We start from the raw sequence: 23,181 nt of genomic DNA on the forward strand, positions 1-23,181 counted from the left end.
TTAAAAAGTCTCTTCACTTATCTTAAATGCAACTGAACAAGTCCAACCTAATACTATTATCATAGAATAATTCAGTGTGAAGTTTCTTTGGAAAATCACATCCTTTATCCAATCTGGATAAAGAAACTTGTTAGATTTCAACAGGGAGTCACACAAATTTTCTTAAATTATGTTTTCTAAAGCTGTATGTGCTCTATTTACTGGTAAAGAAACAAAAGGGACTAAAGCTCCTAGCATAGTATCCAAGGCCATGAGGAATCTTCTTACCTTCCATTCCCCTCCAGTGCCAGAGCAGGAAGAGAGCGTAGTTTACAAGGGCCCAGGTGTGGAATTAGACAGACCGAGTTCACACTGTAGCTCTGCCACTTACCAGCTGAGTCACTCCGCACACGTACCCTCACCTCTCAGAGTCGCAGAACTGTGGTGAGAAGCGCTGGCGAAGAGCCTAGGCAAGTGCTACACCCACAACAGGTATCAAACAGAAGGTAACTGAGTCTGATTATGATAATGCAAGGGAAAGAAACTCATTCACATCGCACCTGTTACGTGTCAGGAATTATTAGGCTGCACCAGGCTACCGTGACAAATGGATGTCAAACTGTATAATGGCCCGAACAAAATAGAAGTTCATATCACTCATCTAACAGTACAGGTGGGTGCTCCTGGTTGGCAGCCTGCTTTCCTCCACATGGTGATACTGAGACCCAGTCCCCTTTTATCTTGTGCTTAATGTCACCCTCATCATTGCATCTGACAGAGACAGGAGAAAGAAGACAGCCCGGCTGCCTGAAAGCTTTGGTTCAGAAATGATAGATAGCACTTCCGTTCTTGGCCCACTATTGAGGAGTCCTCACCAGGCCACTCCTGGCTGTAAGCAGGAGCTAGAAAATGTCACTGCTGGCCACTACCCAGATGTGACTATACCCCAACGAAGGACAGCCAAAGGTTGGTGCCCAGCGAACTCTCTGTCATGGTGACTTTGTCAAGCCACTTAAATCCGTGATGTAGGTATTATCATCCCCCACCTCACTGGTAAGGAAATTTCAAGTCAGTAGTGAGTAGCCTCCTAGGTCACCGCGATCTGAGTCCAGATGTCCGACTCAAGGGCAGCCACTCCCAGCATCGCCTCACTGCAGCCCCATGAGGCCGAGTTCATGTGCTCTGGAGGGGTGGGTTGGATTATACCCCCACAGCACCCCCAAAGGGTATTAATTAACACCCACAATGGACATTTATAGCCTTTCTTTATAAATCAGCACATCTGGCAACTCCGGATCCTTACTCTAGCGAAGTAACAACTGCCTGAAGATGACCCCCACCTTTGATGCTTTAGATCCGTCACGTGCCCTCTGGTTCACTCACCATATCTCCTCTCGCCCCAGTTTATCCCTGTCCAACTCCATCCATTAACATCTGCCTAGGCTCTCCAGGCATTTAAATTTGGCACCTCTGCTATGAGAGAGCTCTTTATAACTTAATTTCTTGACAGAGAGAGTCAACATTTTGCTCCAAAAAAAAAAAAAAAAAAAAAAAAAAACACCTTGTAATAGTCCTGCAGAGATCAGAGAAATTAAATGCATATGTTGAACCTGTCAGAAACTATTTAATACTTTTTGTGCTTTGAATTTTGTGCTTCTCATCACTCTCTCTCGCTTCAGATGTAGTATTCAGTCTGGATTCACTCACCCGTCTAAGTAGATTTCCCTGCAGCCTGGCCCAGCGGGCACAGATGAACTCTCCTCCGCTGCAGGACTGGTTTGGGGTTCTTTCCTGAGACCCCTCCCGCTCTACACCGACCTACACCCCTCATTCCACCCCCAACAATAGCTGGGCACCTATCAGTTCCATCCATCTAATTGACGCATCAGCTATCTGTTAACAGAGCCCAGACAGTTTAGACTCCCTGTTCTCAAGACTAGAGTTCAGTAAAGGAGTTGACAAAGCAGAGGACGAGGGACTGAGAGGGAGGCTGGGCACCGACTGTAGAGGGGACAGCACAGCATGACTGAGGATCCAGTGCCTCAGAGGGTTTGTCTGTGGCCCCTCAAAAGGTAGAGGGGGTCGACCATCAAGCCAACGTCATCACATTTAATGAGTTGTCATTTTAATTCAAAGGCCTCATTCTCTGACTCGTCAACCAGGTTCGGCTTTGACAATACAGAGACTCACAGCATGGACAGAGTTTACAAAATTCTCAATTTCCAAATGTATTTATTATTTGGGTTTCCCAAGGACATGGTTTTTTAAAATTAATCTTTATTTCAAACTTTATTCTTGGGCTTCTGCAGCTGAATTAGCTGCAAAAAATAGTTTGCATATAAGTAAAACCTGAAAAGAGCTGCTGTGTCCACGGGGTTAGGCCTTAAAAATATCAGAGATCTAGATTTTATCAGCTCCATAACAAAATTTGAAAAAGCAGTCATACTATAAAATAGCAGCTCCCAGGAACTTCTTCAAGTTTATCTTCTTCAGAAGTTGACTCAGTTCAGTTTGCTTCATTCTCAGAAGCCTCATCGACATTCTCCACAAGATCTGGAACTTCATCCTCATCCTCCTCTCCTGTGGCAGGTGTGATCTTCACTCAAAGGCTGTTCAGGCAGAGCTTCAGCCCATCTCCTTAAACCAGCCCGGTTTAGGGTGCTGGACAGCATTTGTCTCAGCTGCTTGATCCTAGCACGGCCTATAGGGGTAAAGGCACCCGCTGCCTGGAGATGCCTGAACCTTAGGGTTGTTGAAGTGCATCACTGTCCCTACGTTGGTGAACGTATTTGCCTCTTCAATACCAGAGATAACGTTTACCCCTAGCTTCTGTAAGGAGCACTGAAGTGTTTATCATATGCCGTAGCTGTTCTGTGAACCACCTTCTTTTCTCTGTGAGCAGTTCCTTTCTCACCAATGTGCACATGAGCCTGCAGTTTGGCAAGTTTCTCTTAGTTCATCATAATTTCTTTCATTTTGTTGGAAAGAAAACAGGGCCGCATGGGGGAGTAGGGTTGGCGCTCAGGGGTCTTGGGCAGACCAGCTGGGAATAAGCGCATGCTCGTCAGGGTGCAAGATGGCAGCTCCGAAGGGCATGACTTTTTTGTTGTTTAAATAGTTGCCTCATATGTGCACTTTCTATCATCAATTGGAATCTTCATTTAACTCTCTAATTGGTCCATCTCCTGCCCTTACTGCCTTAATCCTTCTTGGACTCACCACAAAACCCTTCAAAGCAAAAGATCAAGAAAACCTTGTTCCCATCGGCCCACACTGTGTTTCAAAATGAGTCTCACTAGTTCAGCACGAAGCTTCTAAGAGGAAAGTTTAACACTCCTGCAGTTTTTGCTAAAGCTACATCCTATATTGTCCCTTAGCCTATTCATGACACAAACTGAAACAATGCCTCAGTTAACAAAACAAAAACCACTTAAATGTAACCCTGGATTTCCCACACGTATTCTAGTATAGAATGCCCCCCACCCCTCCTGGTCGTGTCTGCCAGAATCAGCGTTTCATGACAAGCATTGTAGGAAATGTTTTCCCAGCATCAAGATGTGTTTTATTAGATGGAAATGCTTCTTTGCTTTTTTTGCCATTTTTTTTTTTTTTTTTTTTGCCCTTTCAACCCTACTACGCATTGTGCTAGAATGAATGTTTGGTTACAATTCTCTGTCACTTTCGGCCTTCATAGCTTTTCAGTTCTTCTCATAAAAGATGACTTAGGTCCGGACTATGTGGTTTGCCCTGACCAGTGGGACATAACAGTTGGAACATGAGCAGTGTCTTAAACTGGCTGACGTAGCTGAGTTTGTCCTCCTGCATGTCCGCAGTGCTCACGAGAAGAGCATGCTCCAGCTAAACCCACTGGTCCCAGAAAGAGGATAAGAGACACAGGGAATAGAGCAGCCCCAGACAACCCACGGACTGCTGCCTGAAGCAGGCTTTCCCCACTGACCAGCAAAGCAGGATCCAGAAATCAATGCCTGGTGTGTACGACTCTGAGCTTTTGAGTTTGTTTATATGCAGCTCTAATTGGTTAACATAATGTGCTGCGTTCTATTCTAGAATATGTTGAGTGACAGAAGAGAAAAAAAGTAAAAAGTACTCTGTATCTTCAGTGACCTCATAGTAAGACAAAATAGAAATAAACAACTGGTAATAATTCAAGACAAAGATAAAATAAGGGTACCCAGAGAAGTGCAATTAATATGTTGTGGGAACATAGATGTAAAACTGATGCTCTCCATAAGTTCTTAAGAAAGAAGATAGAATTAAGGTTCTCAAAGGATTAAAATGATTATATTAGAAGAAGAAATGAAGAGAAAAGACATTCTCTTTAAGGGTACTGGAACAGCATCCACAAAGAGAAGTATCCAGGTTTTCCCTCTCCGTGGACGGTAGTATTCTTTCATGTGTGGTTATTGCTATGCTTTGTTTGCAACAGACACAACTAGACAGCTACCCAAACCCATATAGCTTCTATATGGCAGCACTGCATTCTAAAACCTAGGTCTCCCAAGTCTACCTTTACACCCCTGTTCTGTGGGTGTTTGCACACCCTGAATAGACTGGAAAAGCAAAAATAGAAATTTAGCTTGCTGCTGTACCTGCAAGCAGCCACAGGGGTCCAGGAGTAGGCAAATAAAATGGTTATAGCACACTGGTGATCATAATCACAATGGTAACAACTAAGACCACGGTGAGAACATAAACTGCAATGGCGATAATAATTGGCATTCATTACTCACCTACCATGGGCTAGATACTGTCCTAAGTGCTTTTTGTATGTTATCTGTTCTTCATAATAATGACCCTATGAGGAATGTACTATCAGTAATCCCATTAAACCAGATATGTAACTAAGGAACAGAGAAGTTATACTACTTTCTCATGGTCATACTGTAGGTGGGGAAATTAGACACAAAACCATCCTTTTCTGTCTCAGGAACCTGAGCTCTCACCACTGTGTTCAACTTCAGCAAAAAAAAAAATTAAGAATCATCTCCGGGGCTTTTTTACCAATGCCCAGGTCCTGCCCACACGAATTAAATTAGAAGCTCTGCTCACGGAGTCCCAGGAACGAAACCATCTTAGAAGCTTTCCACATGTTTCTCCAGTACAGCCAGTGCTAAGAGCCACGATGGAAGCAAGGCCAAAGTCAGAGGCAGGCGGGTCAGCTGGATTCAGAGTGTTCCCAAAGAGCAAGAAAATCAAACAACAAATCAATCAGGCAGAAGCCAAATAGGGTAACGTTGGCCTAAGAGTTATAAATCAAGTGGAAAAAGCTTGGAATTAACTTACTGATAAAGCCAATGTTCTTAATGGAGAAAAATGTTCAGAATAACCCACTAGGGCATAACTGACCATACAATGAGCAACCTAAAATACCAATAGTCCTAGATTGTATTTGGGCTCTTGAGCTAAGAAGGGGAAAGAACCGACCACAAATTCTGCCATCTTTGCTGGTCTGATTCAAAATTTTGAAATGGCCCTGGTTAGATTTTGGTGTCCTCTCCTCTTACTTTCTGAATTGTCTTGGATGCCTTTCACAGGTGCCTAACGCCTGCACATCTCCTCTGTAGCTCCCCCCTTCAGTGGACACACCCAGGTCTCCAAGGCCACCTGATCTGCGATAGGTAGGTCTACCCCTACATGATATGGTTCCCTGAGCAACCCTCGCTCTCGCGTAAAACTCCTCACTGTAGCTGGACACAGGCTCAGAACCCTTCTTGGCTGAAGGCAGGCCCTGAGAAGGAGCCAGCGTTGACACTTGGCGGGGGGGGGGGGGGGGGGGCAGAGCAGTTTGCCACCTTGGCCTGAGAGCTCAGTTGGGTGGCAATGAGGCAGGAGAACAGCCCCAGCCCCAGCGGAGGCTGAGTTAGAGCAAGGACATCTGGCCGCCGGAGGCAGGGGCCTCTCCTGCCTCCTCCCTGCAGTGAATGCTCCTGGACCTCTCTCTGTCCACGACAAGGGATGCCCTTCTCAGTTTCATTTGCCCAATCAGACCTCACACTCACATGTTCCTTTTTTGTTCAGTAAATTTTCATAAAGACCTCCTGGCTATAGGTTCAGCAGCACATGGTAGAAGAGAAAGCCCCTCAATTTTGTCAGATGATAAAACTGAAGCTCCAAATGGAAAGAGTGTTAGAATTTTAAAATATTAGTGGGAAGGGAAGTTGTCTCAGCTCACAACATAGTTTACATCAGGACAGGAATCATGTATTCAGCAAACAGCCGTTTTCTGAATGCTTACCATGTGCTAAGTACCTAGAAATAGATAAATAAATCATGGTTGGTATCCCGAAAAGGCTATAATCTAGAACAGGGAGTGACAAACTGTTGACTGAGAGCCAGATCTGGCATCTGTTTTGCTAAATCAACTTTTATTGAAACAAACCCCTGCCCATTTATTTCATATATACATCATCTACGGCCACTTTGTGCTATGGCAACAGAGGTGAGTAGTAGTTGTTAGAGGAACTGTGTGGCCCACAAAGATGAAAATATTCACTCCGAGTCTTTACAGAAAACATTTGCTGACCCCTGATGTAGTAGAAGAAGGCTTAAGTGAAATCAAGAGTTTGGGGTGTTATCATAGAAGCCCGCATAGAGGTATATAGTGTCGGCTGCAATGAAGCAGGGGGTGGCTTCACAAAAAAGAGTGGCTCTTGAAGGAGACCCAAGCAGAGAGGCTGGATAGAGCAACACAGGCAGAGGGAACAGGGTGAGCAAAATAATGCAGACAAGAAACTGCAAGGCTCGTGCGGGAACTGTGGGTAGCTCACACAGCTGGCCTTTACGGCGGGGTGGCGGAGAGAAGGAAGAGTCAGCAGAGAGCGGGGACCACCTTAGGAGGGCTTTGTACACAAACTGAAAACCACTAACTGTGCCCAGAGACCTCTGAGATTTTCATGTGACAGATACAGGTTCTTCTAAAAGTGGAATCCTATATTTCTCTTCCAGGTTGCACAACTCCCCCCAGCCCCCCAGGACCTTTTCAGGTTCAGTAACCATGATACCGTTATAGCATAAGAGGAGGTGCAGCGTCAACTGAATACGTTGAATTTTTGATAAATGAATTTCAAATTATTTCCTCCCATTACGATTGTTCATGGCAACCAGGGTAACAGCTAAGAGGGAGAGTTACAGGGCCCCATGGGGGCATGAGCAGGAGATCTGGTTTACTCTGGGCGCCCTGAGGACGTGGTCCCAAGGCAGTGACGTCGAAGGCAAGATGTGAGGGCTGAGTACACGTTGGCCAGGGAAGGAGTCAAAGAGTCACATGAGAACTTTGTCTTCACATTTGGAAATTCTAAAATGGTAGTCCTCTTCGCGGCAGAATTACAGGTTAAAATATCATTGGGTCCACCCGTGAAATGGAGACAAGACGGTCCCCATGTCATAGGGTTGCTCTGAGGACAAAAGAAAATAACCCATGAAAGGCTCTCGGCACAAGGTCTGGCAGAGAGTTAGCACGCAAGCAATGCCTGCCGTGTCAGTGCGTGTCTGCTTTTTTGCTGTCGTTTATTTTTATTCTCTAAGCATGGTGAGCTTGTCTTGCTTATTTATACAAACCTTCCCAGTGTCTAGGTAGAAAAGAACTTTGGTCTATATATTATTGTGGAATATCAATTAAGACAGGGTTGGGTTTTTTTGTGTGTGTGTGGTTTTTTTTTTGTGAACCTCAGACTCAGAAGCAATGGAGCTTCACCTCTCCCTAAGTGTGGGAATCCCTGTTTTCAAATCCCTAACAGATGGTCTTCCAATACTCACTTGGATGAGGCCAGAGCTCACTTGCTCCCAACTGAGCAGCTCTGATTGGAGGAAAATTCTCCTCCATATGGAGCTCAGATGAACTTTCCTGGAACAACCACCCATTGGTCTTACTTCTGTCCTCTGGACCACATAGCATATGGCTTCTGCTCCTTCCATGTGACAACCCTTCAAACTCCCTGACAATTTTCCCACACAGAGCCCAGACCATGGGACGGGACCCCTCTATGGTACTACACTGTCGTCTCTCTCTGACCTTCAGTGACAGAGGTCCTTTAGCACAAAGTTTACATCTTACTCATCTCCGCCTCCAAGCACCCAGCACCATGTCTCTCATTTCCAAGGCACTCAACAAATTGTCAATAAGGAAAAGAATGCCTTTTTCAAAGCCTATTACTCTTTTAAAGGCAAAATAGGACTGCATAACCTTGTAGCCAATTTTATTCCAAACTCTAGTGTGCATCAGAAAACATCACGGGGAGCTTAGTGAAGGTGCGAATTTCTAGTCCCTGCCTTCGGAACTCTGATTTCATCCACCTGGAGTTTTCCTAAGCATTTGTGTTTTTATCAAACACCTTGGGTAGAACTGAATTTGGTGGTCTGACCACCCTTGAAGAAACACTTCTTTAAGCACTCCAGGCAGCAAACCAAACAACTTTTATTAAACTCAGTATTTGGAAGCAGCAGACACATTTCAGCTACATGTACTTGGAACAACTTCACATTTGCTCTTCTATTATTATTTTTCTTCTTGCAACATTTTTTCTTGGGTTACCCAGCCATAGCTCTCCTCCCATGCTGAGAGGTAAGTATGCTCCATCTATTACATTCTTTTCAGGCCTCCTAAGGAGGTAATTAGGCATTGCAATTGATTGCAATTTATTAATCAGAGCAGGATGTTACAGAGTTTGGAGGTGGGAGGAGGAAGCACAGTACAAGTCTCCTGTAAGTGCTAAGCAAGTGCAGAGTGGCAGGGGAATGAGGCAAAAATAACCATCAATCACAGGATGTTTTAAGCTGATTCTCTATTTTACACTGCAGTGTCCTGATCTATAAAAGGAGAATATTAAAACCTGGTTGGTCTACAAGAACAGCCAGGTGTGAGGTCTATGCCATAAATATTCATTGAGTGCCTACCGTGTAGCAGACCCTATCCTTGGTGCTAAGGATGCCTCGGAGAACAAGACTGAATCCTTGCCTCACAGAGAGATAAAAATGTATAAAGACATACATGTATATTTATACTACGAGCCAGTAAGTCAAACTGAATAATGGAATAGAAAGTGAGGGAGGGGAGCAGGCAGGCGTGGTCTCCTGTTCCACAGGAAGGTCGGGGGTGGAGTCACCAGGAGGCAGCATTTAAGCGGGAGACTGAGTGACGTGGGTGAGAATGCCTACAGGCCTGCGGGAGCGGGCTTCGGGAAAGGCAATGGCCGTGGAGAGGCCTAGGTGGGCCGGTGGGCATGGGAGGGGGAGGACTGCCCTGTTGGAGGCACAGCAGGAAGACCCGCACGACTGGAGCCGAGGGCGAGAATGAAGAGAGCGGCAAATGCAATGGGATCACACAGGTGGACACGTGCGGGGATGTGGTCTGTGACCAGGCAGTACTACTCTAACACAGTGATGAGCCACCGAGGGCCTGAGCCACCACCTAGTCCTGTCCATTCACGCTGCAGGTGCAGAAGCACAAATGGGGGTAGGGGGTGGGGGGGATGATAAACAGATCTCTCAAGCACAAGATTGGTGCCCAGGTCTCATGTTGTGTGGGAGCTTTTGTTATCATCTTTCCTGGTTTTCTTCTTAATTTTCCTCTATTGTCCTTCCTTCCCTTTCTCTTTTTTTCCCCCATTTTGCTACCCCTTCCTTAGAGTTCCCTTATTTCTCCTTCCTTCTTTCCTATCCTTTCCTTTTTTCCCCTTTCCACTGGCGCTCTCTCTCCATGACATCAGTCTTTTCTGACTCCATCACGTGTGGTCAAGTTTAGGTCAAAACAACATGATTTATTTCCCCATGAAAATGGTTCTGACCAGGAGGCCTGTGCTACTCAATTTATTTCAAATCCTCACATCTGAGACTCTCAAAACATCACTCCCCGAATCCTCTCTCTACTCTCCCTAAAAGCATCTTGTTAGTTTGGATAAAAAATTCCTTTTCCTAGTGCCTGGCATTCAAGCCACCCCCATGATCACAGGAGCTGTGTGTGTACATCCCAGTGTGGAGCATTTGGTACTGAAAGTGCAAAGCAAGACCTGAGTGTAGCGAGAGCCAAGCAGCATCTGGTTCAATGGGGCAGGCCCTTCGAGCAAGTTGCTGCTATTCGGGATGGGGGAAGACAAAGACTAGAGCAGCTGCCTTAGTTCACCCGGACTCTTGGGGTGGAGGCGAGGGCGTGGTAGTGCCCTGAGCTGTGGTGTCCGTGACCCGAACAGCTGCCTGACTTCTAGACTGTGAGTCCAGAAGCAGTGTCATGTGAGTTCGTCACGTCCTGTCCCCTGGCACACATCCCCAAGTGAGTCCCAACGAAAATCCCTGATCATTATATTTCAATTTCATATTTCTAACCACCTAGCTAGAAAATGCAAAGCTGGCATCTGTAGAAATTGATTTTTCTTTTTCTGTAAAAAGAATCCTTTGCTGTCACAACAAAACATGTTCTTTTCCTTAGAAAAAAAGTAAAAGGAATCACTGGGAGTACTTTTATCCTGCCGAACAGCCCAAATCAGCCTTCTGCACAGCTTTTCAACTCCTCCAACCCTTTCTGCCACTGCTAAAAATAAGAGCTACGTACACATAAATGAGTCTCTTAAAATTAGCAATCCAAACTTTACTCCCATTGCTAATATTCCTAGGACTCGGTTTACTCATCTATAAAATGAGGGAGCTGGGTAAATGATTTGTGGGTTTGTGACAACTCTACCATCCTATTCCTTCTCGTTTCTCAATCCTTCCATCAGGAATGATGCTGCTGGGAAATAGAATAAGCCCCAGACTTCCCTCTCTCCTCACCAATGATCAGAGAAGGAGTGTTCTATGTCTTTTCATCTTGATGTTATTAAAATCATATATCTTTCATGAAATTTCAGAGGTAGTAATAAGGAGACAAAAATTAGATTGTGGGTTTCTGTGGGATACTAGAAGGCTTTCATGATGGTTTTGGGATTCAGCTTTGAAGTTTGATTACATTTACCAATAGTGTTTAATTGTACAAGGGAATTTGCTTTATAAAATGTATGCGCTTAGGCAAGGAACCACAAACTGTCAGAAAAGTTCAGCAAATACCCAGAAAGCAGTAATAAAACTGGACAGAATTGTTAAAACAAACATTGTAGGGTTTTATAAATTGATCAAAGGCATATAAGAAATCAAGAAGTGTTTATTTAAGAAAAACTACTAAGCATCTGCTGTGACAGTGAGAGGCAGTGACTTTTTAGGCTGTTCCCATCCCCCTTCCGGCTCCATGGCACGGCGCCTTGCCCATGGCCGGGCAGAACGTGAGAACACGCGGCTCCGCTATCACAGGGGCTGGCTCAATTTGGAGCAGTGTACACAAAAGCCATGTGCCCGAGGGCTGTGTCAGAAACAAGAGTGACCTCAGTGCCGATGGAGGAGGACAAACATTGCATCTACCTGAGGCTGTGATACTGACCAGGCCACACAGCAGATTAGCCAGACATGTCGCAGGGAAGTAGGAGGAACAAGGCAGATGTGAGGCGTTTTGATTGTAACCCAGATGTTTCCGGTGGTCTGGAAGGCTGTGCGGCTGCTCAGGAAGGACAAGACCCTGGTGACCTGCTCAGCCCTACTTGAATATAAGGCCTTACACAAGCTGAAATTAAAATGTGGGGGCATAGTTGATAACCGTCTGAATTTTGAAGCCATTCTGCTCTCGACACACAGAGCTGTCAGCAAAGTGTGAAAGACTCAAGCTTTCAGCACACGTTCTGACCAAACCTTGGCTGATCACTAAGCTATGCTGACCAGGGACAAACCCAAGAAAACCAGACTTCCAAGTTAAAAAAAAGAATAAAAAATTCAAAAAATAAAAATGATGAAAAAAAAGCTAATAAAAGAAGAAAAATAAGCTAAGTGGAGATGATGATGGTTCTAAAATGTAGGGTAAACAGATTTGACAGAAGCCAGTTCTTTAAACAAACAACAACTGATACAATTGATCCCTTGGGGGAGGGGAGGTCAGAATTCAGAGTGCTATAATGTCTTACCTAAAATGCCAAGTTTTCAACAACAACAAAAAAAAAGGTATGAAAAGTACAACATAATAGGAAAGTTTGACAGATATACAGAAAAAAAGCCTTAGTAGAAATTGCCTCTGAGGGGATCCAGATGTTTTCTTCAACAGACAAAGATTTCAAAGCAGCTATTGTATAAATGTGTTCAAAGGAAACAAGGAAACCATGTGTAAAGACTTAAAGGAAAGTATGACAGCAATGCATCACCAAATAGAGAAGGTTGAAAAAAAGATAGAAAATATAAAAAATAAATGAAAATTCAGAGTTAAAGGTACAAAACTGAAATTCAAAAATACATCGGAGGGGCCCAGTGACTCTGGAAGTTCATTTGCCCTCAGCTCCTCAGTTCTCTCAGCGGGATATATTGACTGGAACTGTCTCCCAGCAATTTGACACGGCTTCTGTTTCAAACACAAAATGCCCCTGGCATTTGAGGTGGATTCTGGACTATGTCCTACTTCATTGTTTTCCTGTCCACCCCGGATTGGTACCATTCTGTCAGGTTATGGTTTCCAGATAAGCTTGGTTTTTTCCTGTGTATTCTTCTTTTTATGAATCTTTTTCACATGGCATCTCTGTTCTTTACTGTTTAAACTAATGTATTGATTCCCACACTCTAGATCTTAACACTGAAGAGCTCAGGGACGCGCTGCACTGTCCATGGGGAGTGTCAGAGGGAGGACTGGGTGTCATTTGTATCGGCTTCCTCTTTGTGGCTTTCTGTATGTCTTGTAGATCTGTATGCATGTAAATTTCGTATTGCATTTGAGTTTGCTCTTTTTCTAGTACTTTTGTAACCAAGCACCAAAACCCTGTGTGAAATGTTGAAGCAGCAGCTGTGATCAGTGCACCCCCCATTTGCCTGGGACAGCCCCTAATGCGAAGGACAGGAAGCTCGGTTCCTGCATCTCGGGGGCCCTTGCGTGGTGGTGGCAGTTGTGGGAAGTAAAAGTGAAAGAATTGCAAAGTGGGCATAAGATTTGGGGGGCAGGGCCGTGGGCCATCTTAGAAAGCTTTTCATTTGAAAATAATTTTAGACTTACGGAGACGTTGCATGAATAGTTAAGAGCACACTACCCAGATTCACCTCGCTTTAACATTTTGTTCCTTTCACCTTCTCTCTAGATACGCACATCACTGCTCTTCTTCTTAAACGCTGGAAAGTAAATTGCATGCATTATTGCCCTCTATCTCTAAATATTTCAGAGCGTAATTCCTAAGAAGGGGGTGTTTACTTCTATACCCACAGAGCTGTTCTCAGCTTCAGTGAATTGAATACTAATAGAAAATTTTATCTAAGCTGCTGGCTGAATTCCTTGTAATTTTCCCAATAATGTCTTTCACTGAGTTGGTTTGTCCTCTAGCACAGGACCCTGTCTGGGCTCACATGTTATATTTAGCTCTCATGTCTAGGGTATCTCTGTAAAAGTTCCCCAGCCTTTCCTCTACTTTTATGACATTACCTTTTTTAAGTAATAAAGTTTGGGCCTTCTTGGGAAACATAAGGGCATTTTCCTCTAGGGAACATGGTGAACAGAGGGACCTTTGTCATCAGAGAGGTAACGGGCCATCTTGCCCAGAACAAGGGATCAACACAGACCCCATCACCTAAGTTTCTGCCTCAGAAGAGACAGGCACCTCAAAAAAGTAAACACCCAAACTGGGCGAGCCTTTTGCTGAGGTAGATTTGTCCAAGGAGAGAAGGGTGAAGTGAGCAAGCAGCCACACATCTGGGGAGGCTGGGCTCTGAGCTCAGACGGGGGGAAAATCTCTGTCCTTCAACCTCTTGGTGGGAAGAGCTGACACCTTCACCCAAGACCTCCTTCCCTTCCTGATGAAGACTAGGGAGATGGGCCTGCTGCCACCTCTTGGCCTAATGAAGTGGAGAACAGTCAAAGACTCCTCCTTCCCCTCTTGCCCAGAACGCCCGTGTGTGTGTGCACACGTGTAGGAGAGGAGCTGTTGAGCAGGCCTCTGTGGGACTTTTTCTCTCTCTCTACCACAAATAAAAATGTTATTAGTTGTGGAACCTCCCCTCCCATCTCAAGGTCAGAGAAGGTGCAAACAGCTCTGTGGGTGGAACATAACTTTGCACGTGTGTGGAGACCTTGGCTGTTAACTGTTGGACACAGCAGACCTGTGGGGTTCAGGTGGTAGAGGGGCATAAAGCTATTTCCTTTATCTGTTTCTTTTTTCCTCCAAATGGGAGAATACCAGAGGGGATTTCCCAGCAAAATTAGAAGCAGCAGCAGAACGTGGTATTGGCAGATGAGGACAAAACATCTCTCTACACAGTCAAGTACCTCTCAGTTCTGTCTCCAGCCATCGAATGGGAACTGGATTCCTACTTTCTCCACGTGACAAGTCAGCCTTTCTGTTAAGTGGTTCAGGGATGGGAAACTTTTCCTGGAAGTTCTGGCATTTGCATTATAAAAATGCACAGAGAGAGCAGAAAGTGGGCCTTGTGCATGGGAGGGTATATGTTTGGGAGAGGTTGGCATGATGGAGCCTGGGACAGCTTGGAGAAAGCTGATGATCAGAGTAAGTGCTTAAGGATCTTAATATCTGGGATGCTAATCTGTCCATAAACAAGCTTTGAACTTGACAGCAACATCACCCTACTCAATGGGCTCCCTCTGGAAAGAAGACCCTCCCTGTGGGATCTCTGCTCAGTGCTTGGCTGGATGTCTTCTTTGCAGGCAAAGGACTCACCCGCCATCAACAGTGGGATGTTCCTTGTGCCCAGGGGAGAGTGACAATGTGGAGAGGAATGTGGGTACAGTGCATGGGAAATGAGGAAACTGCATGAAGAAGTGAAGGATCAACAATCTGGAAGGAGTATTTGTCCCCATTCTGCTTAATCAAGACTCCTGCCTTGTGATCTTCATGACCTTGATGAAGCCATGACAGATTTCTGTCAGGGACACCCCCATGCACCACAGAGGGTCCTGCATGCCTCCCAGAAGGTGCAGTGTTCTGGGGCTCCACTAGGACTCCAACTCCGCCCGCTGAAATCAGCATGGGCAAGGGTACCAGATGGCCCTCATGTTCGTCCATGTACGCTGGGACAAAGGCATCGAGTGGTTTAGTGTAATGACAGCTAGTGGAGGAGTTTTCAAGGAGGTGGGACATACCTTAGAAAGGGACAGATGTTTTGGGGGACGTCCCCATGAATAATGTGATAGAAGTCCCAGGAGCCCCTCCAACATATCACTGCCGGTCTCCATGCCTCAACCAGTGGCCACAGCAGGGGGCAACGTGGCTCATCCTGGCCCCCGCCCAGACCTTCACCCTGCCCTCCCTGCTGAATCATGGGCCTAGAGAGAAAGGGTTCTAATATTTAAGTTTTGCTTATTTCTTATTCCCCAAATTCCCTCACAGCTGAGCTTAAGTAACTGAGGGGCTGGTCTCCTGAATTCAAGACCTTCCCTTGCCCCTCCATCTTGTGTTGTGGGTCTTCCTGCCCATCGTGCTCGTTAGACTGTGAGCCCCGCGAAGGCAAGGATCTCACCTCTCACTCTCCATTGTGTCACCTGCACTGAGAACAGGGAGCAGAGCCTGGTCGGGAGTAAATGCACAGAGCTCAGACCCTTTGTCTGAGCTGGTCTGCCCCTTTCTCCCCTCCCATCTGTGGGTCAAATGAGGCCATCTGGGTCTGCCAACCCGACAGTGGAAGTACTAGAGGAGAGTCCTGGGTTTTTGATGGGACTTTCATAACGAACTTGCATGTTTCACGTTCCTTTTTATATGAATATTGCTGCTCCTTGGGAAGCTAGGTGCTTGCATCCTGGAGCATCCCATGGATCTCTCTGGATTTAAATTTCATGACTGCATTGCAGAGATTTCATGGCTAGAAATAGGATCCCCAATTTTGAGGAGTTAGGATGCGTAGCGTCTCCAGCTTTCGGAGGCTGAAAATCCCCCGGCTCCCCGCCACTCCTCCCGAGCTGTAACCTCATTATGCAGTGTTGACTGTCACTCTCAGGAAGGACGAGGGCTCAGGACTCCCTCTCATTACACACATGGCCACTCAGAGGATTCTTATTTGTGGCTTTCACTTTTCATTTGGCTTCTTCTGCTGCAAATAGATTAAAATGAGGGACCCAAGAGAGGAATCAAAATATTAACAGCTTTTTGTTTGTTTTTAATATTTCCCCTGACCTCTTCTGATGACAGCTGAAGGTCACAGGAAAGAAGTCTAGTCTGTGGGGCCTTGTTTGTCTCGACACTCTTGTTTGTTGTTCTGCTCTGCATGACATTTGGCAAGTTAATGTGTTGTAGTCACTATTTCTTCAGCCATGAAGTAGAAATATCAACACCCCTGATTGGGTTATTTTAAAGGAAAGAGAAAGCCAGGTATCAGTTGTCTTCTTGTCCTTGGAACCCTTTGTCTCAGTGGGCTGTCCACATGGTCATCCAGTACATGCCCACTCAGAGGCACCTGCCCAAGTCCCTCCAAAGAACCCACTCACACAGGTGTCTTCATGATCGATGTCTATTTTATTAAAGTCTTTATTCAACTGGGGAGGGTGTTTATACTACACATATATGACTCCTTTGTTGTTGTTGTTAATTCCCTTACTCGGTTCTTGCGCTCCTAAAGCCCTTCCGGTGAGCTGCCCTGGGTACAAAGCAGGGCAGGGGTGGCCTTCCTCCACAGACACCAGCCTCTCATTCCTTTCCTGGGGAACTGGAATTCCTTACCTTGCACCTATTATGCAGATTAGTTTTGTACCCTCTAAACCCTTGGGAATGAGACCCGGGGGCTCTGAAGCCCTTCGCAACTTATGACAGCAAATGTCAAAAAATGGGCAAGAATTTTTAATGAGAAAGTAGTGTTCTTAACTGTAAAGAAAATTTTAACATCTCCCTGCAATCAAACTGCTCAGATTATATTCTGGTTCTGCAACTTATTTACCAGCTTGTGACATTGGGCAAGTTGCTTTCCCTTATTAAACTTCTATTTCCCTATTTGTAAAACGGAAATAAGAGAATTTACATTAACATTTTATGGTTGAATGAGATAATCCCCCAAAAGTGCTTAGCGTAGGACCAGGCTATATTATAGCCCTCCCGACTTTAAGAAATCGTTATATAAACTGCCTAGTACCTAGTAGGCTTTCCACAAGGAGCCGTTATTGCTATTTTGTAGAGTTTTATATGAGTCCAATGATATCAGGTTGTTATGTACATTAAAATAGTAGAAATTTAAGGCATTGTTGGGAAAATACGAGTATTTTGAAACTACGGGGTCCAATGGGGAGCATTTCTGAACTCATCCAATTGGAACTCTGGAAAGAAATAGATGAGGTTTTGGAAATGTAAGTTTTCCTATGTGTTCAACAACCTTTTAAATTTGGGGGATGCATTATCTGCCCCGTGGCATCCCCAGGCCAAAGTGCCATTGCTATTTTTTCCTTATTAGGTAGAGTCTGGGTTCACAGGGCTGTCTCTCAGCTTAACCAGACGCCTGACCAATGGAGTTCAGTTCCACAGATCTTTATGAAAACTTTAATTTCATAGGCTTCTTCACATAAGACACATTTAAACCTATAGAGAATTTCTGAGTTTGTTTTAGCCAAACTGACTATTGCTGGGAAGTAAAATCTCAATAGATTGAGAAAATGCTCCAGAGAATGGCAGTTTTGCAGCTTATCTTACACATTACAATCAAAAAAGGAAGCATGAGGAGGGTTATATGAAATCCATTGGTGGTAGATTAGAGAGGCGGGAGAATGGACTCATTGCCCCCGTTCCCAGCAGGCAGACACAGCTGACAACCTCTCCAGGCCTTGCTCCCGGGGCTGAACACCACCCAAGGATACATCTTTTTAATCAAGGCTGAGGCTGGAGATATAAAGGCCTGTCATCTTGGTGCTTCATGGAACAAGCCTGTGGGGTCTGGACTCCGTTGGACGCCTTCGTCTGCCCAGTCCTTCAAACTCCCTCCCATGTGCCTTGATCCCTAACACATATCCCGCAAGCCAAGCTGCATCTCAATGTCTGCTTCTGGAGCACCCAGCACGTGACATATTATTGTGCAACCTATATCCTTGACCCGTTAAGGAATGCCTAGGACCATGCTACACACTGTGGAGCTTATTAAGGAAGGACATATGTTCTTGTCCTCAAGGAACTCCAAAGGGAGACAAGTTCCCACACCCCCCTAAAATAGCTGACTAATAATACACTGACAATATGTGACTTTACACGATTACATGATAAAATGAGAGGTAGAGAGAATGTTCAAAGAAACTAACGATTGTCCAGGTTAGTGCAAGGTGTTTTCAGAGAGGAGATAGGCTCGTGTGGGCTCTGAAGTTTGGGAAGAATTGAGACAAGCACTCTAACATGCAATTTTTTAAAGTTTCCCTTTTAGCCCTGGCCGAGTGGCTCAGTTAGGTGGAGCGTCATCCCATACACCAAAAAGCTTGCATGTTAGATCCCCAGTCAGGGTGTGTACAGGAAGCAACCCATCAACGTTTCTCTCTCCCATCGATGTTTCTCCCTCTTTCTCTTTCCCTTCCTTTCTCTCTAAAATCAATGAACATATCCTCAGGTTAGAACTTAAAAAAGGTGGTTTCCCTTTTAGGCAGAAATAATCAGACTGGCCTTCTTAGTTCATGATTAAGAACTATTGATCCCAAAAGTTCTTGCAGTTCTCTGGGAAACTGCAAAACCAGAGCCTAGAACTCACTGGGATGACAGCAGAACCAGGCACTGTGCTGCTTTAGTCCAGCTGACCTGGCCGCTTAAGGAGCCATCACGATATGTGGAATGTGGAATGCATTGGGCAGTCTTAAGGAGATTCTGGAAGGTTATAGATAAGAAGGTTTGGCAAAGACAACGCCTGAGCTCAGGTACCGTGCTCCAAAAGTGCCTCCCAGATAGCTTCCTGCTCCGTTGGAAGTGTTAGAAGGCAGAGGCCATGTCAGCTCAATCCCTCCTTTCCCAAGTCCACACACGAGGCGATGGGGTTTAAGCGGCGCTCATGGAATGGGCACGTGAATGAATTGACCACAAGCAGAAGGAACTTTGCTCATTCATTCATTCAAGCGTTTGTTTAACATTTATTGCAAGTTTATCTCCCAGAAACCACACTAAGCACTGCTCCCAGAGTTTAACAAGGTCTAGTGGGTGCTCGAGACCATAAAGAATGTCAATACATAGGGCAAAAGGGGGGGCCAGGCTGTCCAACACAGGGTTGTGGGGAGGGCTTTTCAAAAGAGGGGATCTCTTCCTTAGATCCAGAAGAAGTTGACCAGGTGGAAAGGCAGTAGTGGGATGGGGAGGGTGGGGGTCATTTTGGGCAGGGAGAAGGGTGCCCGGGAGGAGACTGGGGCAGGAGCGTGGCTCCTGCGAACAACTGCAAAGAGGCCAGGTGGCTGGAGCAGATAGAGGCAGGGAACAGGTAACTCAGGTGAAGGTGGAAGAGAGACGGGGTCAGATCGCATGGGAACATAGTCAGGATTTGGATTTGGACCCAAGAGCAAGAGGAAGCCAGCTAAATTTTAATGATGATATAATTAAATTTAAAAGCACATTCCTTCAGTGTGGGGGTAGGGGAGGGGGTGGGGATGGGATGCTGCTCCCAGATGCCTTCACCAAAGCCCTTGGAAGGCCAGTGATAACGGAGGTTTTCTTTGTCTCTTTGCCTACTCTTTCTTTCTCTTTGCGGTGGCCTGCAGTATCAAGCTACGCTGTAGAGCTTGCCATAGTGTGCACGCATGCTGGTGAAGCTGATGATCCTCAAAACTATGTTTAGGGGTTGTGTATCAGAGGCAAAAGTATACATCAAGAAGGAACATGAGTGTCGGTGCCACAAATGTGACAGTTGAGTTTTGACTGATCATTTTACCTTCCTGGGCCTCCATTTTGTTCATCTTTAAAGATAATTAAGTTGCATCCTCCCTGCTTTTCTTACATAAGAGAGGTGAGAAGACATGGGGTAACAGATGACTTAGAGGCATGGTATTTTTAAAAAGATAGAATCATTTTCTTTGTAAAGTACTAAATAACCAGGAAGACAGGTTGATTGCATTGGTGAGAAATCAGAAAGGAGAGAACACAATTTTGCTATTTTCAAGCACATGCGGTTATATCAAGTGGAGAAAAATTTATTTTCAACAGTATGCTACAGAATTTTTCATAAGAAGCAAACCGCATTTCTTGGATGAATGCCATGAGAAGCTCTCTTGGGCAGGGGCAGGGGGGAGTTGAGAGGCTGTGGGGAAGGCACGTCAGCTTACACAGAGCCAGTGACAGGAAAGGGAATTAGTGCCTAAGAGGGAAAGCAAGAAGAGAGGGGGGAGGGGTGGGAGGTGGCAGGAAACTTTGCAGAACACAATGACACCTCTCTTAGCAACCTTTCAAATGTTCAGCTAGGTGATCTAACTCACAGATTGGGAGTAGTCTTATTTTCCTGGAAATAAGAGAATGGTCTAACGGCACAGTGGCTACAAGAACTAGGGACAGAAGTAATCTGTAGGAAGCAAGCCCCAGGGAACTCCTAAAACTCTTGGTGCCACTTCAGCTTTCCCAGAGCCATGGGACCAGTTATGCAAATGAAGGCTGTTAGTTCTCCAAAAGGCATGCAGGCCTCTACTCTCTCTCCTCTTGGTTGTAGGGGAGAGTACATAGAGGTCTTTACAGAGCATGTTTAGATGGACAGGCTTCTTGGCAATGAGCGCATTTTGGAAAGCTGTCAACTTACTTCAGACCACTTCTCCTATGCAGGCTACACATAAGGCCATCTTATTGGCATCATTATTTTCTTTCGCAAACTTTTTCTTCCTAGAGCATGGAAGGCCCTCAGCCTACTTCCTTCTCCATATCATGTAATTTCATGACACATGACATCAGAAGTGTTTAAGAGCCCTGAGAAGATGAGGCAACATAGCCTTATCTAGTGAGTGGCCCCCTATATACTCACTGGTGGGACCGGGGGTAAGAATGGGGAAGTTGTGCTCCTCACTGGGCAAGAGGGGCCCTCAAGGGAGGGGAATATGTCTAATATCACTTTTCAGGTTTGATCGTCAATGTGGCATCTCCTTGATATTGGAAAATGTTTAAGGACATTGGCTCTAGGAACTAGCTTCATGGGTTCAAATTCTTATTCTGCCACTTGCTAGAGGGTGATCTGGGGTCAGTCTCCACTCCTCTGTGCTTCTGCTTGCTCATCCGTAAGACGGCCATGCCTACCTCAGAGTTATTGTGAAGGCAGAAGGTGTGCGAGGCCTCAGCACAGTGCCTGGCACAGCATGAACACTGAGTCAAAAACACTAAGTCAACACGTAGTCTATTTCTGTAACTATTGTTATCTTTAATAAGTGGGCCCTTTGTTACTGCTACCCAGAGCTGGAATTGGATGGAATGAAAAATCCCTCGATAATATGATTTCTCATTCAACCAGCCTGAAAGTGATGTATTTGACAGTTGTCGCTCTGACTCTTGTTTTTATTGGCTCTTCCTTGTTGAACGAGTCTCATCAGAACTCTCCTGGCTACTGTCACTTTCCTCTGCTCAGGCCAAAGGAATGGTCCCATTCAGCTGACTTTATTAATGGCTGATAATGACATATGTGCAGAGCGACTTAGGTGAAATCTTCTTCATCCCTAATTCACAGGTATAGGTTAAAGTGGACAGATGACACGATGGTGGGTAATGTCCCTGGATAGACGTTAAGTGAATTCACCTCTTACCTCTCGTTCTGCTGGAACACAGATGTATGACTGTGAGCCCACTTAACCTCTCTGAGTTTTACTTTGCTTGTTAGTAAATTAACTGTAAGTGACACCATCTAAGTCCATTTTGTATAAGATGTATTTAATTTATGTTACATTTGGGAAAAAATGACCTGGATTTGGATCTGCAATCAGGATGGATAGGGAGTAAGAACAGGCTCAAAGCCAGGAGATACTGGGTTCGGAGTCCAGTTCTGCCCCTACATTTTTGCGACTAAATTCCCAACTTTCTACTTGACTAAACTCTGATTCTTCATATCTACAAAATAAAACGGTTAAATTAGAGCCCTGTCCCCCAAAGCATTCCATGGGTTTGCAAAAAATGGATTACACAAATTGGTTTCTTTACCGTAGAAATTCCTAGAAAGTTAAATGCAAACGTGCACTGAGACTATTTGAGAGGAGTTTTCTTTGCAGCCTGTCTAAAATTTCGCTGCTGAAAGAATGATTTCCTTTTCTCTCAGTGGCTCTCTTTCTTGGAACGACCTTTGAAAAACATGGAGCCAGGCAACCAGGAAAGTCCTCTCCAGCTGCAGCATGCCTAGGTTTTGTGAACTGGGGTTGAGAAGAACAGGGAGGGTGAAGGAGTAGGTTTCATTTTTTTCAGTTTTTAATTTTGCAAAGGCCATCTGTGCTTTATTGTGGAGAAGAGACCCCTCCTGGAGCCCGGTCTCAGCATCCCTAGGGGGTCCCCAGTCCAGACCCCACCCCAGCATCCCTAGGGGGTCCCCGGGCCAGACCCCACCCCCAAGATGGAGAGCAGACCTCCAACCTCAGAACCGCCACAGCCTCACTCAGCGTCTGCAGCAGGGCAGCACTGTTCTCCAGGAGGTAAAACCGCCTTCCCCGGAGCCCACATTCACAGGCCCGGAGGAGCCTGGGCTCTCAAGGCGCCCTTCCCCCTGTTTTACTAAGCCTTCGAGATAGAAAGATGGGTGAAATGCCATGGCACTGTAAAGCATTATAAGCCTCTCTTCTGCAGACTCTTAGGGTTCAGGTAAAAGCAAGCTAAAAAATGGAAACTTTGGAGAGGTTTCCTTTGCAGAACTGGACAAGAGAGTTGAGCGCTCTTCAGCTGTCTGTTGCTGATAATTATCTGTGAAGACCTCTCTTGCTCTTTCAGATGAGTTTCTCTGGGTTCCACAGCCACTTGAAAGGGTAGAATAAAGTGGTTGTTGGCCATTAAACTTGTTTGGCATGAAATTACAGATTCTGAGACTCAGTATGAGAAAGAATGCTTCTAACAGGTCCTTCTCAATAAATAAAAATTAGAATAGTCTAAAACCACAATAATGTTTCATATAAAGTATTTTAAAAACAAACTAAATCATGTTACGTTCACTAAATTTTGTCTTTATCACATGTTTGGTGACAACAGTATTAGAAATCTTGTAATTTAAACACACTAATGAATGAAATAGAATAATGAGTATGAG

The sequence above is a fragment of the Pteronotus mesoamericanus genome, unplaced genomic scaffold (assembly GCF_021234165.1).
Source record: "Pteronotus mesoamericanus isolate MK-2021 breed Mesoamerican mustached bat unplaced genomic scaffold, CSHL_Meso_final contig_2, whole genome shotgun sequence".
NCBI classification, from domain to species: domain Eukaryota; kingdom Metazoa; phylum Chordata; class Mammalia; order Chiroptera; family Mormoopidae; genus Pteronotus; species Pteronotus mesoamericanus.